General features: G+C 45.5%; 1 protein-coding gene across 5 annotated transcripts in view; it reads left to right on the plus strand.

Annotated features, from left to right (window-relative positions):
• The first annotated feature begins 660 nt into the window (after positions 1–660).
• The window catches only part of PLEKHA4 (pleckstrin homology domain containing A4), a 122675-nt gene continuing 108277 nt past the window's right edge, over positions 661–15058 (plus strand). For 2 of the 5 annotated variants that reach the window (XM_073602770.1, XM_073602774.1), the window contains exon 1: positions 11537–11784. The gene's annotated coding sequence lies outside the window, so the exon portion shown is untranslated. Of the gene's footprint in view, positions 683–11536; positions 11785–15058 lie in introns of those variants that run through there. The other 3 variants (XM_073602769.1, XM_073602773.1, XM_073602772.1) reach the window with 2 other exon arrangements.

Below are 15058 nucleotides of genomic sequence, written 5' to 3' on the forward strand. Positions count from 1 at the left end.
AATCCCCTGCTTTTGTGAATTGGATGCCGTGAACCCGCATCCAATTCGCAATAGTGTGAACCCAGCCTTAAGCTTCCCTTTGTGACAATCAGGTGTTTGTCACTTTAGGAATCCAGCTCTCAAGTGATAACACTCTAGCAGCAGGTATAGACTCCCACAGGGCAACCTCTGCGCACAGCGTACGGCATGATGGCACACAACTCGAAGACCCCGCTGGGCTTCTTGAGGCCATACAAAAAAGTGCAGGAATTATGATTGTGGTGTACTCAACAGTTAACGTATTACTACAAAAATGTGTATATTGCTGGTTGCTGAGTAGTCTCCAACAGTATTATTGAAATTCTTCTTTAAAGCCCTTCTCCAGACAAATGTTGTCACCCACCTCACCCATTAACAAACCTTTTTTTTTTTAAACTTTCACAGTCCTTTTTTTAATTCACCTTTGCATGACCCTCCGTGGTGCCTCGACCAAAGGAGACTGGTGATCCACTGCTGCAGTTAAGGCCTTCCACCGAACGATCTTTTCGTCACCCCTTGTCTTGAGGTCATCATGCCGCCACTGGAGTCTTCAGGAATCTGTGAGGATCCTACCAATGTCAACATGTGTACACTCAAAGAAGACCACTTACTGTCCAAAAAGCCAAGCTTTGGGACCTGTCATATCATGGGTCCATCAATTCAGGTAGGAATTTGGGTAATTTCTTTTTAATTTTTAGGCATATTAGCTAGAGGGAAAATAGACAAAATCTACCCCCCCCCCCAACCTCCTGAAATGCAAGGGTTAAATGCTAATTCGGTTTATATGAAAAGACTGCAACACTTACCTAAGCCCTGCTCTGGCTAGCTCCATTGCTCTCTTCCGCTCCCTCTGGCACTTCAGGCTCAGTCATCACATACAATGGTGGGCTATAAGCCCTGCCTGTATGTGGAGGAGGCAGGAGTGAAACCATGCCGGGAACGCCTTAGTGAAGAAACGTTGCGGGACTGGTTGCACAGCTGACGGGACTCCACTGGATTAAGAAATAAGGTATTACACCTTATTCCTAAACCCGTAGAACAGGGATATGCAATTAGCGGACTTCCAAAAAAAGTTTGTCGCCATTCCACAAGCGGGCGCAATTTTGAAGCGTGACATGTTTGGTATCAATTTACTCGGCGTAACATTATCCTTCACAATACAAAAAAAAATTGGGCTAACTTTACTGTTGTCTTATTTTTTAATTAAAAAAAGTGTATTTTTTCCAAAAAAAGTGCGCCTGTAAGACCACTGAGCAAATGCAGTGTAACAGAAAGTATTGCAACGCCATTTTATTCTCTAGGGTGTTAGAATAAAAAATGTATAATGTTTGGAGGTTCTAAGTAATTTTCTAGCAAAAAAACCTGTTTTTAACTTGTAAACAACACATCTAAAAAAGAGACTTGGTCCTTAAGTGGTTAACTTGTGTGATGTTAGTCACTTACCAGACCCAGGGTGTTGTCTTCTGGGTCCCCGGACATGTGCTTTGATTCAGCTCAAGTCCCCAGACAGGGATAGGAGTTGCTGTGATGTCTCTCTTTCCTTCCTAACCAAGGATGAGCTCCGGCGTGTTCGCATGCTGCACGTGCTGAGCCCGCCAGGAAGTTGGCACGGCGCAGCGCTAATCACAAGCAGTGAGACATTTCCCGATGTGCAGCTGCAGAGATCAGGAAATGTCTTACTGCTTGTGATTAGCGCTGCACCATGCCAACTTCCTGGCGGGCTCAGCACGTGCAGCATGCGAACACGCCGGAGCTCATCCTTATTCCTAACAAGTGATGAGAGTGCTCTCTAGTACAATCTAAACTCAGCAGGCATCCAAATCGCACCTCACACCTTCTCAGGGAGAAAATTCCCATCCCTGAGGCACGGTCCTGTGCGATGAGCAGGTCTCCCAATTGTGGCCGGGTTCCATTCAGCCAGGAGCAGCAGTCCAGTCTTTTCTAACACCCCCTGCTTTCTTTTAGACTTCTCTCAGCAGCCTGCAGACACATTTCTCCTTCATTTGTTGCATCAACCAATCACCATCCTCGAGCATTGATCCTGACCCCCCGCCAAGATGGCTGCTCCCTGCTCTGGAGACAAGCCATAGACAAACATTGCAAGGTGGTCTCCTTAAAGATGGCTGCTGCATTTTAACAATAATGAATAGAGTTGGGCGAACAGTTCGAGGCGGTCCGTACATCGCCTGCTCATCCGTTCGGTGAACACTCAAATTGGAGGTTCGCCCATTGAGCACCCCACAATGCACTGCATAGTGCATTCTAAGCCCTGATTGGGCAAAGCTTTGCCCAATCAGGGCATAGTGAATAGCTGGTTTTTAGGAGGGGGTGGGGAAGCCGGCCACTGCGTCCTTAACAACGAATAAGTCTTCAGCTTTCAATGAGTTTCCCCGCTGACAGCTGAATGAAAACAAAAACATTGACTTCAATAGAAAAAGGTGAAAAAAAGCGCATGGGGGTCCCCCCAATCAATACCAGGCCCTTCGAGTCTGGTATGGATTTTAAGGGGGACCACACGCCAAAATTAAAAAAAAAAAATGTTGTGGGGTCCCCCCCAAAATCCATACCAGACCCTTGTCTCAGCATGCAGCCTGGCAGGCTAGGAAAGGGGGGGGGGGCAAGTGCTGATGGGGACAAGGGCCTCCTCCCAACAACCCTGGGCTGTGGTAGTGGGGGTCTGCAGGCAGGGGGCTTATCAGAATCTGATCCTGGCACCCTTATGTGAATGAGTATGAGGTACATACCACCATCTGCCTGCTCGGCCTTCTGACAGTTCCTAATTAAGTAAGGGACTGGGCCACCCGGCAACGTCACCTGGTGGCACCGCCCCCATGTGACATCTCCGCCCCAGCATGCAACAACAAATGACGTGACATGATGGCGATGCCACCAGGTGGCTCCACCTCTTATCTATTTAAGAACTGTCAGATGGCGGTTAGCCTTCATTGCGGGCGGAGCATTTTAATTTATTTTTTCCAGGCACGGCGGTGGCGTCGTCGTTGTGATTGACGATGGATCTAAACCGAGGGACATTGTTTTGTTTTTTTTTTATAAAGGAATTGTCAAAAACTGTGTATGTTTTTATTTCTTTTTGACACTTTTTTGCTGAATGGGTAGGGGTACCCCATACTCATTCACATAGGGAGGGGCGGGATCTGGGTGTCCCCGGACCCCAACAACCACATCCTAGGGTTGTCGGGAAGAGGCCCTTGTATCCACCAACATGGGGACAAGGTGCTTTGGGGCGAGGGGCATGTGGCCTGGTATGGCTCAGAGGGGGGGTGCTCGCTCGTCCCCCCCTCCTAAACTGCATGCTCGGATAAGGGTCTGGTATAGATTTTGGGGGGACCCCACACTTGTTTATTTTGGGGTGGGGTTCCCCTTAAAATCTATACCAGACCCAAAGGGCCTGGTAAGGATTGGGGGGACCCCCACACCAACTATTTTTTAACATTTTTGTATTGTCGGTGTTCTGCCAATAACTCCAACTCGCCAAAATCTCCAACCGCGTCACTTCCGGTGACTTTCCAGCAGCAATAATTAGAGATTTGGATGAGTTGCCTATTTTCACAGACCAGCGGCAGCATATACAGTATGGTACGCGATGAGTTGGCTGTTTTGACAGAACACCAGGTAAGGAGGAAAAAAGTTGTCGCCGCCTTGGAGGCAGCCATGTTGTTGGTTAGTATCGGGCGGACAATGTCCACTCACTATATGGTGTACTGTACTGTATACACTGCCACTGTTCTGTAAAAAGAGCCAACTCGTCAAATCTCCAATTACTGGTGCTGCAGATTTACCGGAAGCAACGTGGTTGAAGATTTTTGCAGACCACCGGCAATTTAATTGTAATTTTTTTCCTTTATAAATGTCAGTTTTGCTGCAGCAGGCTCTATACATGGTACCAATGTGCCAATTTACAAGGCAGACCAAGGGGATCCCCAGGCACTATATTAAAAGGAATTTTTCATTTTTATTGTTTCACTTTAAGCATCATTACCCACTTGCCAACTGCATGTACTGCGGGGCAGCAGCTCAAAATCACATACCTGTAAGTCTCTTGTTACGTCAGGGTTTACTGCGCGCACCACCTGCGACCAGCTCCCACTGTGTCCAACACAGTGGGAGCCAATCAGCGGGTCCGGCAGACCCAATGTCCACCGGGACCCGCCGATCATTCCAGACAGAGGCAGAACGGCAGCCTGCCTATGTAAACAAGGCAGATCGCTGTTCTGTAACAAGGGAAGACGGATCTCAGTCTTCCCATAGTATAAGCACCACACACACAGTTAGCAAGCACTCCCTAGAGACACATTTAACCCTCTGATCACCCCTGATGTTAACCTCTTCCTTGCCAGTGTCATTAGTACAGTGACAGTGCATATTTTTTAGCACTGATCACTGTATTGGCGTCGCTGGTCCCCAAAAAGTGTCACTTAGTATCTGATTTGTCCGCCTGAATATCTAATTCCTGCTATAAGCTGCTGATCACCTAAATTGATGAAGAAATTTGATTATTAAAAAAAAAATGTATTGGGTGTGTTTTATAGCAGAAAATAAAAAATATTTTTTTTTTCAAACTTGATTTTTTTTTTTTTTTGTAGCAGAAAAAAAACCCCACAGAGGTGAGCAAATACTACCACAAGAAAGCTCTAATTGTGGGGAAAAAAAGGATATCAGCTTTATTTCGGTACAGCGTCGTACGACCGCGCAATTGTCAGTTAAAGTGACGCAGTGCTGTATCGCAAAAAATTGCTCGGTCATGAAGGGAGGTAAACCTGCCGGAACTGGATTGTATTAAAATTGTAGCGGTACCCCCATAGGGGCTGCTGAGTAGGAATGGGCCGAACACCCCCCAGTTCGGTTCGCATCCAGAACATGCGAACAGGCAAAAAATTTGTTCGAACACACAAACACCATTAAAGTCTATAAGACGCGAACATGAAAAATCAAAAGTGCTAATTTTAAAGGCTAATATGCATGGTATTGTCTTAAAAAGTTTTTGGGGACCTGGGTCCTGCCCCAGGGGACATGTATCAATGCAAAAAAAAGTTTTAAAAACGGCCGTTTTTTCGGGAGCAGTGATTTTAATAATGCTTAAAGTGAAACAATAAAAGTGAAATATTCCTTTAAATTTCGTACCTGGGGGTATCTATAGTATGCCTGTAAAGTAGCGCATGTTTCCCGTGTTTATAACAGTATGAGAGCAAAATGACATTTCTAAAGGAAAAAAAAAGTCATTTAAAACTAGTACTAGTGCTAGCACCAGCTATTAATGAATTGTCGGGTCTCTGCAATACACATAAAAGTCATTGAAAAAAACGGCTTGGGATTCCCCCCACAGTGCATTACCAGGCCCTTTGGGTCTGGTATGAATATTAAGGGGAATCCCGAACCAAAATAAAAAAATTAAAAAAATGTGTTGGGTTCCCCTAAATTCCATACCAGGCCCTTCAGGTCTGGTAAGGATATTAAGGGGAACCCCGCGCCAAAATAAAAAAAAATGGCGTGGGGGTCCCCCAAAAAATCCATACCAGACCCTTATCTGAGCATGCAACCTGGCAAGCTGCAGGAAAAGTGGGGGGACGAGAGAGCGCCCCCCACTCCTGAACCGTACCAGGCCCTCAACACGCCACGGGGAAACCCATAGGGAAGTCCCAGTGAAGTCCCCGTGCGTGGGTGGGGGTGGGGTCATCGGGTGGCCCCGCCCTCAGTTATATAAGAAGTGTCAGAAGAACAGAAGCGTCACACAGCGGGAACCTCCCATGGATGCGGATCGTCCAAAGAACGATGCGGGGAAAAAGAAGCCGGAGGAAAATGCGGACGCGAAGGCCGAAGGAAGAAGCAGAGGATGTGGAGGAAGAAGCGGGGGGAAGAACAAGATGGAGGAAGAAAACAGAATGAAGAACAGAAGAAGCGGGGAAAGAAGGAGAGATTAATAAAGAAATTGTAAAAAACTGTCTCTTGTCATTTTTAACATTTTTGACACTTTTTTTGTGAAATGGTAGGGGTACATTTGTACCCCATTACCATTTCACACGGGGGGGCCTGGGATCTGGGGGTCCCCTTGTTAAAGGGGGCTTCCAGATTCCAATAAGCCCTCCACCTGCAGACCCCCACAACCACCGGGTAAGGGTTGTGGGGATGAGGCCCTTGTCCCCATCAACATGGGGACATACTCCTCATGTTGAGGGCATGTGGCCTGGTACGGTTCAGGAGGGGGGGGGCGCTCTCTCATCCCCCCTCTTTTCCTGCGGCCTGCTAGGTTGTGTGCTTGGATAAGGGTCTGGTAAGGGTTTTTAGGGCGACCCCCACGCCATTTTTTTTTTAATTTTGGCGCGGGGTTCCCCTTAATATCCATACCAGACCTGAAGGGCCTGGTATGGAATTTGGGGGAACCCCACGCATTTTTTTTTTTTTTAATTTTTGGTTCGGGGTTCCCCTTAATATTCATACCAGACCCAAACGGCCTGGTAATGCACTGTGGGGGAACCCCAGGTCGTTTTTTTCAATGACTTTTATGTGTATTGCTGGGACCAACAATTCATTAATAGCTGGCACTAGTGCTAGTACTAGTTTTAAATGACTTATTTTTTCTTTAGAAATGTCATTTTGCTCTTGGACTGTTGTAAACACGGGAAACATGGGCCACTTTACAGGCATACTATAGACACCTCCCAGGTACGAAATTTAAAGGAATATTTCACTTTTATTGTTTCACTTTAAGCATTATTAAAATCACTGCTCCTGAAAAAACTGACGTTTTTAAAACTTTTTTTTGCATTTATACATGTTCCCTGGGGCAGGACCCAGGTCCCCAAACACTTTTTATGACAATAGCTTGCATATTTACAGTCATGGCATTTATACATAGTTCACAATCAATCCAAAGTATGGGATCACTATGTTCCATTACTCCTGGGTGAACCCAGTATCCCGCTTTCATCTAATGTGATTTCATAAGAAATGACCATGTTGGTTAAAAATATTGTTGTGAAATGTTAATCTAAAGAAGTGTTGATCTACTGTAGTCTAATGTAGCCCTCAACCTAACTCTAGGATTACCCTATCTATACCTAGCGACTACAGGGTGCGCTCCCACACATATCTACAAAAAGGAGGCCATAAATACATATAGTCCAGTTCAATTGTGCAGTGCGCCCATGTATCCCCACAGCAACATAGCTTCATGTCATGGGCAGACCTGGACCAAGTGTTAGGCAAGACCCCTAGGGGTGATGCCTTAATCAAAGGGGGACTGGGGAAAGGTCCGTAGGCCCGAAGCGGGTTTACAAAGAAGGAAAGGAGGACAACCTAGCAGCCAAGAAATCAGAATGTAAGACTGGGCTGAACTGTACTGGAGGCCTTCGAGGGTCCTACAGAAGTCATACTACATTATGTAGTTCAATCCCCTCGTTCAGGCCATGCGAAGCTAAAGACCCCAGAGTGAAAATCCAGAAGGCCTCTCTCGTACATAGTATCTGATGCTTCTTGCCATTGTCTAAGTCATTTGTTATGGCCTCTATTTCGAAGACTCTGAGGCCATTGGTACTTCTATTGTGAACCTCCTTAAAGTGTCGTGGCACAGAATATTTTATTTTATTTATTAAATATACATTATTAAAATCCCCCGTACCCCGCATGATGCAACAGAGATGGGTAGGTACAATAGATATGTTTTATTGGCTATTATTACTATCACACCATGGCCTAAATATTAGATATTGAATATTCTGTACACCCACGCTGTTCCCTGCCTGGAACGTGCCCTTGAAGATTGGATGGGGGCACCTCCAATATAGAAGGGGACAGGTATGGGATTAGATTGATTCACTAGGTGGACGCTGTCCACTCAGATGGGTGTGGTATGTTCTGGTGGGCGTCGGCCTGGGCGTATGCATGTGGATATATATATATAGAGGTAACCAGAGGAGGCAAATTATTCACCGTTTTGGCTGAGGAAGAGGGTACGCCCTTGAAACGCGTTAGCCATTTGTGATGCCATCTGACCCCTCCAATATCCGGTCCGGGTTGCAGGCGTTCAGAGACGCAGTCTCATCTACTGATAAGCCTTTTTTATACACTCGTTTATGAGTATGACTACTGCTGTTTTAGTTTTTTAATCAATTTTACCATTGGTAATGCACAAGGTCGATACACCCTACTTTCCTCTTTTTAGGCTCCACCTCCCCCTTCAGCCTCTCTTTCTAGAAAACAATAGAAGATTCTAGAAGAAGTAGGAGGTCCTAGTGATGCCACCTGTGAGTCACCCAGCACTACGCTGAGCCACTCCCAGCCCGGATCAAACACACCCAGGCATGGCTATCAGCCAAGCCTGAAAATATTCCTACTCTAGGGGAAAAAAACCTTGCACTAATTCCCTAGCACACTAGAGGGTGCTACAAAACTGCTCCTTTAAACACAATCTTTTTTAAAAGTTTTTTGCATTTGTACATGTCCCCCAGAGCAGTAGCCGGGCCTCCATACCCATTTTCTGGCCAATAACTTGCATATAAGCCTTCAAAATTGAGAATGTAGATTTTTCAAGTTTGGGCCCTATAGACTTCCTTGTTCAATATGTTTATTGAAGTTTTCAGGAAGAACAGAAAATAAAAAAAGGGGGGGGGGGGGGTGAACAATGTCAACCATACAGTAGGAAATAGAGTCATATGGGTACAAATGGCAAAACAATAACAACAAACATGTGTAGACAATTTAGTCTATTCCAATGGTTGAATTTAAGGTTAGGAGGATCGTCTGACACCCCATCTGGGAATAAGCTGTGTCTTGAGGGGAAGACAGTTCAGCCAACCCTTAATCTCTTGCAGGGCAAAACGTGGCATCTGCCATTGTTGGAGGGCCCAAAGCAGCTGCCCCTGGAGCCTGCACTGCCCGCCGGCTTTTTTTCAGTTCCGCCACCTCCGGGATACGGCACTGGTTGCTGAGCTGCTCGCTAATGTCACTGGCTGCTTCTGTATTTACAAATGACAGCGCTCTCCTCCTGACGGCCGTTCACATTCCTCCCTGCTCTACAAAACACATCCTGGATCTCTATGAGAGAGCAGAGAGAACAGAGGAGGGAGGGGGCAGGGGATCTACACAGGCAGAAGCTGCTCCATGCTACAGACATGCAGTAATTTATAGCTGCTCTTCTCCAGCCCGTCTCAGATGATATTTAGCTGGTGAGGACTCGGAATGCTCAGTATTGAAGGGGGTTTTAGCGCTAGAAAACTGCCTCCCAATCATTTGCATGAGTGCTTTCACACTCGGGCGGTGCGCTTGTGGGACATTAGAAAAAGTCCTGCAAGTGGCATCTTTGGGGCGGGTTTGGAGTGCTGTAAAAAGCTTTCCAAAAACGCCCATGCCCATTGAAATGAATGGACAGTGCTTCCGAAGTGCCGCAAAAAAGGTATTTTTGGATATGTTTAAGGTCACTTAAAAAAAAAAAAACCCCTCTAGCACCCAAAGAGAGCCGCTTTAGTGGCGCTTAAGAGAGTGCTCCTAATCTCAGCTCATTACCTGTATAGAAGACAACTGGGAGCCAGATATCTTGCTGATTGATAGGGGATCAAATACTAATTTCACTCATTAAAATGCAAATCAATTTATAACGTTTTTGAAAGGCGTATTTCTGGATATTTTGTTGTTATTCTGTCTCTCACTGTTAAAATAAACCTACCATTAATATTATAGACTGATCATTTTTTTGTCAGTGGGCAAACGTACAAAATCAGCAGGGGAACCAAATAGTTATTTCCCCTCACTATATCTCTCCATAGTTGTGTGTATGGTGTGTGGAGAGTCAGGCTGAGGCAGTGCTGTTTGTACATGATGTGTGCTGTGTGTATGGTGTGTGTACATGATGTGTGTTGCGGTACATGGGTACATGATGTGCGCTGTGTGTATGGTGTGTGTACATGATGTGCGCTGTGTGTACATGATGTGTGTTGTGTGTACATGATGTGCGCTGTGTGTCTGGTGTGTGTACATGATGTGTGCTGTGTGTCTGGTGTGTGTACATGATGTGTGCTGTGTGTCTGGTGTGTGTACATGATGTGTGCTGTGTGTCTGGTGTGTGGACATGATGTGTGCCTGGTGTGTGGAGAGTCATGCAGGGCTGTGTGTATGGCGTGTACATGATGTGTTTATGGTGTGTGGAGTCATGCAGGGTTGTGTGTATGGTGTGTGCATGGTGTGTGGAGATTATTGCAGGGCTGTGTATGTGATGTGTGCTGTGTTTATGGTGTGTGGAGAGTCATGCAGGATTGTGTGTGTGCAGTGTGTATGGTGTGTGGACAGTCATGCAGGGCTGTGTGTATGGTGTGTGGAGAGTCAGGCTGAGGCAGGGGTGTGTGTGTGTGTGTGTATGGTGTGTGGAGAGTCAGGCAGGGCTGTGTGTGTGATTTGTGCTGTGTGGACAGTCATGCAGGGCTGTATGTATGGTGTGTGGGGAGTCAGGGCTGTGTGTACTGTGTGTATATGTGCTGAGAGTCATGCAGGGCTGTCTGTGTGATGTGTGCATGGTGTGTCATCAGGTGTGTATGTAGTGTGTATGGTGTGTGTAGTCAGAGCTGTATGGTGTGTGGATGGTGTATGTAGTGTGTATAGTCAGAGCTGTATGGTGTGTGTGGAGTCAGGGATGAGGCGGGGCTGTATGATGTGTGTGGAGTGAGGGGTGAATGGTGTGTGTGTGTAGTATGTATAGTGTGTGTAGTATGTATAGTGTGTAGAGGCAGGGCTGTATGGTGTGTGTAGTATGTATGATATGTGTGTGTAGTATGTATAGTGTGTGTAGTCAGGGATGAGGTAGAGCTGTGTGTATGGTGTAGAGTTAGGGATGAGGTAGGGCTGTGTGTAGTATGTATGGAGTGTGTAGTATGTATGGTGTAGAGTTAGGGATGAAGTAGGGCTGTGTGTAGTGTGTATGGTGTAGTGTGTATGGTGTAGTGTGTATGGTGTAGAGTTAGGGATGAAGTAGGGCTGTGTGTAGTGTGTATGGTGTAGAGTTAGGGATGAAGTAGGGCTGTGTGTATGGTGTAGAGTTAGGGATGAAGTAGGGCTGTGTGTAGTGTGTATGGTGTAGTGTGTATGGTGTAGTGTGTATGGTGTAGAGTTAGGGATGAAGTAGGGCTGTGTGTAGTGTGTATGGTGTAGTGTGTATGGTGTAGTGTGTATGGTGTAGAGTTAGGGATGAGGTAGGGCTGTGTGTAGTATGTATGGAGTGTGTAGTATGTATGGTGTAGAGTTAGGGATGAAGTAGGGCTGTGTGTAGTGTGTATGGTGTAGAGTTAGGGATGAAGTAGGGCTGTGTGTAGTGTGTATGTTGTAGAGTTAGGGATGAAGTAGGGCTGTGTGTAGTGTGTATGTTGTAGAGTTAGGGATGAAGTAGGTCTGTGTGTAGAGTGTATGGTGTAGAGTTAGGGATGAAGTAGGGCTGTGTGGATGTGATCCTGGAATCTGGGTGTTCCCAGAGTCTGGCCCTCCAATTGTTCTTTCTGTGGCCCCGCCTCTCCCGGAGGAGGAGGAGGAGGGGGAGGTGAGGAGGGAGCGGACTGACTTCTACTACAAGTCGTCCATTGGAAGTGAATGGGAGGAAAGCGAGGAGCGGGGGAAGGAAGTACAAAGGGGAAGCAGACAGAAGAGTGGGGTAGTATGATCGGGGAGGAGGAGGAGAGGGGGCAGAGGAGCGGGGCACACCACTGACACTGTACACGGCCTTATGGGAGATCATCACAGGCGGTAGAGGATCGCACTGACTGCACACAGGTAAGAGGGGACAATATGGACCGGACACCCACCCGCCCACCTACCTACCTACCTACCTACCTACCTACACCTTGTCTGCTTTTCATTCACTGCCACCACCTGCCCGCACCACGTGTCTGAGAGGATAAACTTCTCCTAAAGTTTACTTTCCTCCAACATCTGGAGCCCTCAGTCTGTTTGTTTGTAAATCCGGATCTCTTCTACCGGAGATGTTCGGGATTGATTACAAAACTTCAGTAAAGGAGCTCAGAGATCTCCTATACATAGGTGTGTGTGTGTGTGTGTATATATATATATATATATATATATATATATAATATATATATATATATATATGTGTGTGTGTGTGTGTACAGCACTCCAATCACAACCCATTGAAGTGAATGGGACCATGTCACAGTCATGAGCCAAAGTCTTATGATTACAGCACAATATTTATTCCCATTCCAAAAATTCTGCTTGGCTGACAAATAAATAAATAGGCAGCAGTATCGCCACCTGAACACTGTCAGCTGCACTGGCACCACTCTCTGAAAAGTGATCCACTGTGGATCACTTCCTTGAGACAACACAGGTGTAAGTATGCCTTTTTTATGGGATAATTGTTTCACCCTGTTTTTGTTTTTCTCTCTAGCTTAGCTCTGTTACCGTTTTTGTTAAGTGGCCATACCCGCTCTAATAATATTATGATATATGACTGAATATGAAAAACTTTCCTTTTTTATTGTCTTAGGCTGGGCATGCATTGTACACATTTTTTTTTCTTTTTCTTCCCTTTTTTTTTTTTTTTACCAAAACCATATGAGGTCAGCCCTAAACACTTTCCATTTGTATCCTGTCAGGCAGGCCCTTTCACTACATAATTGAAGGTAATTCTAAATGAAATTGAAGAAGAAAATTGTATAATGTATGGGCAGACTCCATGTAGAGTTGCTCAGCTCAGGTGGAAAGCGATTGTGTAGTATCAGCAGCACTGAGATGCTTTGGTCATGAATTTGATGGCATTTGAATCAATCAGATTACACAGGATAAACAGAGATGGGGTTGATCATTTACCATGGCATTGTCTAACTATCGTTTTAAGTTTTGTGTGTGGGTTATCAATCAAGTGGGCGGTCAATTATAGATTGGTTATTGCTATCAGTAGAGTTTGATCAAAAAAGAAATCCATTGTTTATCTTGGTGTGTATGACCCCCATACTGTACATGCTACCGTCCATGAAACCTACAGCAATCCAGATTGTGAGTGTACGTTCTACACCGACCATCAGACATTGGATGGAGTTGTGTTGTCAACAGTCCCTCCTTTGCTCCACCCGGCTCTGTTTGTTTGTTTTTTTTTTTTGTTTTTTTTTAGTTGTGCTTTTGTCTATCTTTCAACAGAACGGTTTATAATTAATCACCAACTGGGGCAGAGTGAGCAAAATCGGGGCAGCCGCCCATACCAGCTCTTCTCTGTGTGCCCACTTCATACCATACAGGTGCATTGCATGAAAATGCAGATTGTCTGTATAACACAACACACCTATTGTATGCAAAAAAAGTTAGAATTTTGACCCTTGATGTGGTAAAACGCAGTCACATAATATATGTCAGTGCAATTTATGTGCGTTTTGTTGTGTCTGAGCCCTTTCAATGGATGTCTGCACACTCAAAAATGTTTCTGGATTTGTTTCCAAAACACAACACTTTGGTTGTGAACGGGTCTCGCTGATAACACTGAATTTTCTTGTGCCTTTCACTGGTGGTGGTGAATGTATCGCAAGGCCTGACGTCCTATGTGAATGAACCCCTAGAGAATCTGCTTTTTTGGTGGAAACCTGATTTGTTGTAATCTAGTCCCTTGTGGTCGGTTTGCACATATTTTAACAGGTCAACACCTGACCATAGGATAGCCATTGTTCTGCATGGTGTAGTTTACATCGGTGTGATGGGCTGAAGTGCAATGTCTTTCTTGTGTGGGGTTTTTTTTTTTTGTTTTTTTTTTTAATGCATTGACACACTTTCTAAGGACTATCCATGACAAATTGCAGCACATGAAAAAATGCATGATTACTGATAAAGTACAGTATGCAAAAAAAACCCCAAAGCATTAGGGTAGACATGCGGGTCAGGCTTCAGAGGCTGACAGGCGTTGAGTAAGCTATGTGGTTCCTCCTCATCGCCTGTTTGAACACAAAGGGGGTTATTTAAGAAAGGCAAATCCACTTTGCACTACAAGTGTACTTGGAAGTGCAGTCGCTGTAAATCCGAGGGGTAGATCTGAAATGAGGGGAGGCTCTGTTGATTTTATTATCCAATCGTGTGCAAGCTAAAATGCTGTTTATTTTCCTTGCATGTCCCCCTCAGATCAATTTCAAGTGCACTTTGCATTTGTAGTTTGCACTTGTAGTGCAAAGTGGTTTTGCCTTTAGTAAATAACCCCCTATGTTTGCCAACAAATGTGCATTGCACGCACTTGCAGGGTGTTTTCAGTGGTTCCCCATTTGTTTTCCTTTTGTAGTGTTCAGTGGGTGGCTGGCAATGTCTGGTTGCCACGATGCGAAGCATCGCGTTCGCAGCATGTAAACACCCACGTCTGCTGCCTATTGCAGCTTAAAGTGATTGTAAAGGCAAAAGGTTTCATGCATTCTATGCTTAAGGTAAAAAAAAGTTCTGTGTGCACCAGCCCCCCCTAATACTTACCTGAGCCCAATCCTGATCCAGCAATGTGCATGAGAGCAGCGGCTCTCCCAGATCCGTTCCCTGTCACTGGCTGAGACAGGAGTTGGAGCCATTGGCTCCTGCTACTGTCAATCACAGCCATCGAGCCAATGAGGAGAGAGCAGGGCGCAGGGCCGAGCTGCGCTCTGTAAAGTGGCTCCGGAGCTGCTTGCTATGGGGGCACTCGGGGGGAGGGGGGGGGGCAAGGAGCACCAGTGGGGAACCCAACAAGAGGAGGATCAGGGATGCTCTGTTCAAAACCACAGGGCAGGTAAGCATGACCTCATTCTTATAAAGGTGTGTGTGTTTTTTTTTTTTTTTTTTTTTTTTTTTTTTTTTCTTCTTCTTTAATATCACTTTAAGAGGGAGGTTGGTAGGTGGCAAAAATGTGACTCAGCCGCACATGAAGCCTTATGGACCCGTTCACACAAGGTGCATTGGGACTGTTCCAATACAAGGTAAAGCAGCTCTGTTCACACCACAAAAAAAAAAAAAAGCACGGCACACTTTTTTTTTATGCAGCATGGGGCTCACAATGCACTGCCTCACACTACACTGTGGCAGACAGAAC

The sequence above is a fragment of the Aquarana catesbeiana genome, linkage group LG10, assembly GCF_042186555.1.
Source record: "Aquarana catesbeiana isolate 2022-GZ linkage group LG10, ASM4218655v1, whole genome shotgun sequence".
In the NCBI taxonomy this organism is placed as follows: Eukaryota; Metazoa; Chordata; class Amphibia; order Anura; family Ranidae; genus Aquarana; species Aquarana catesbeiana.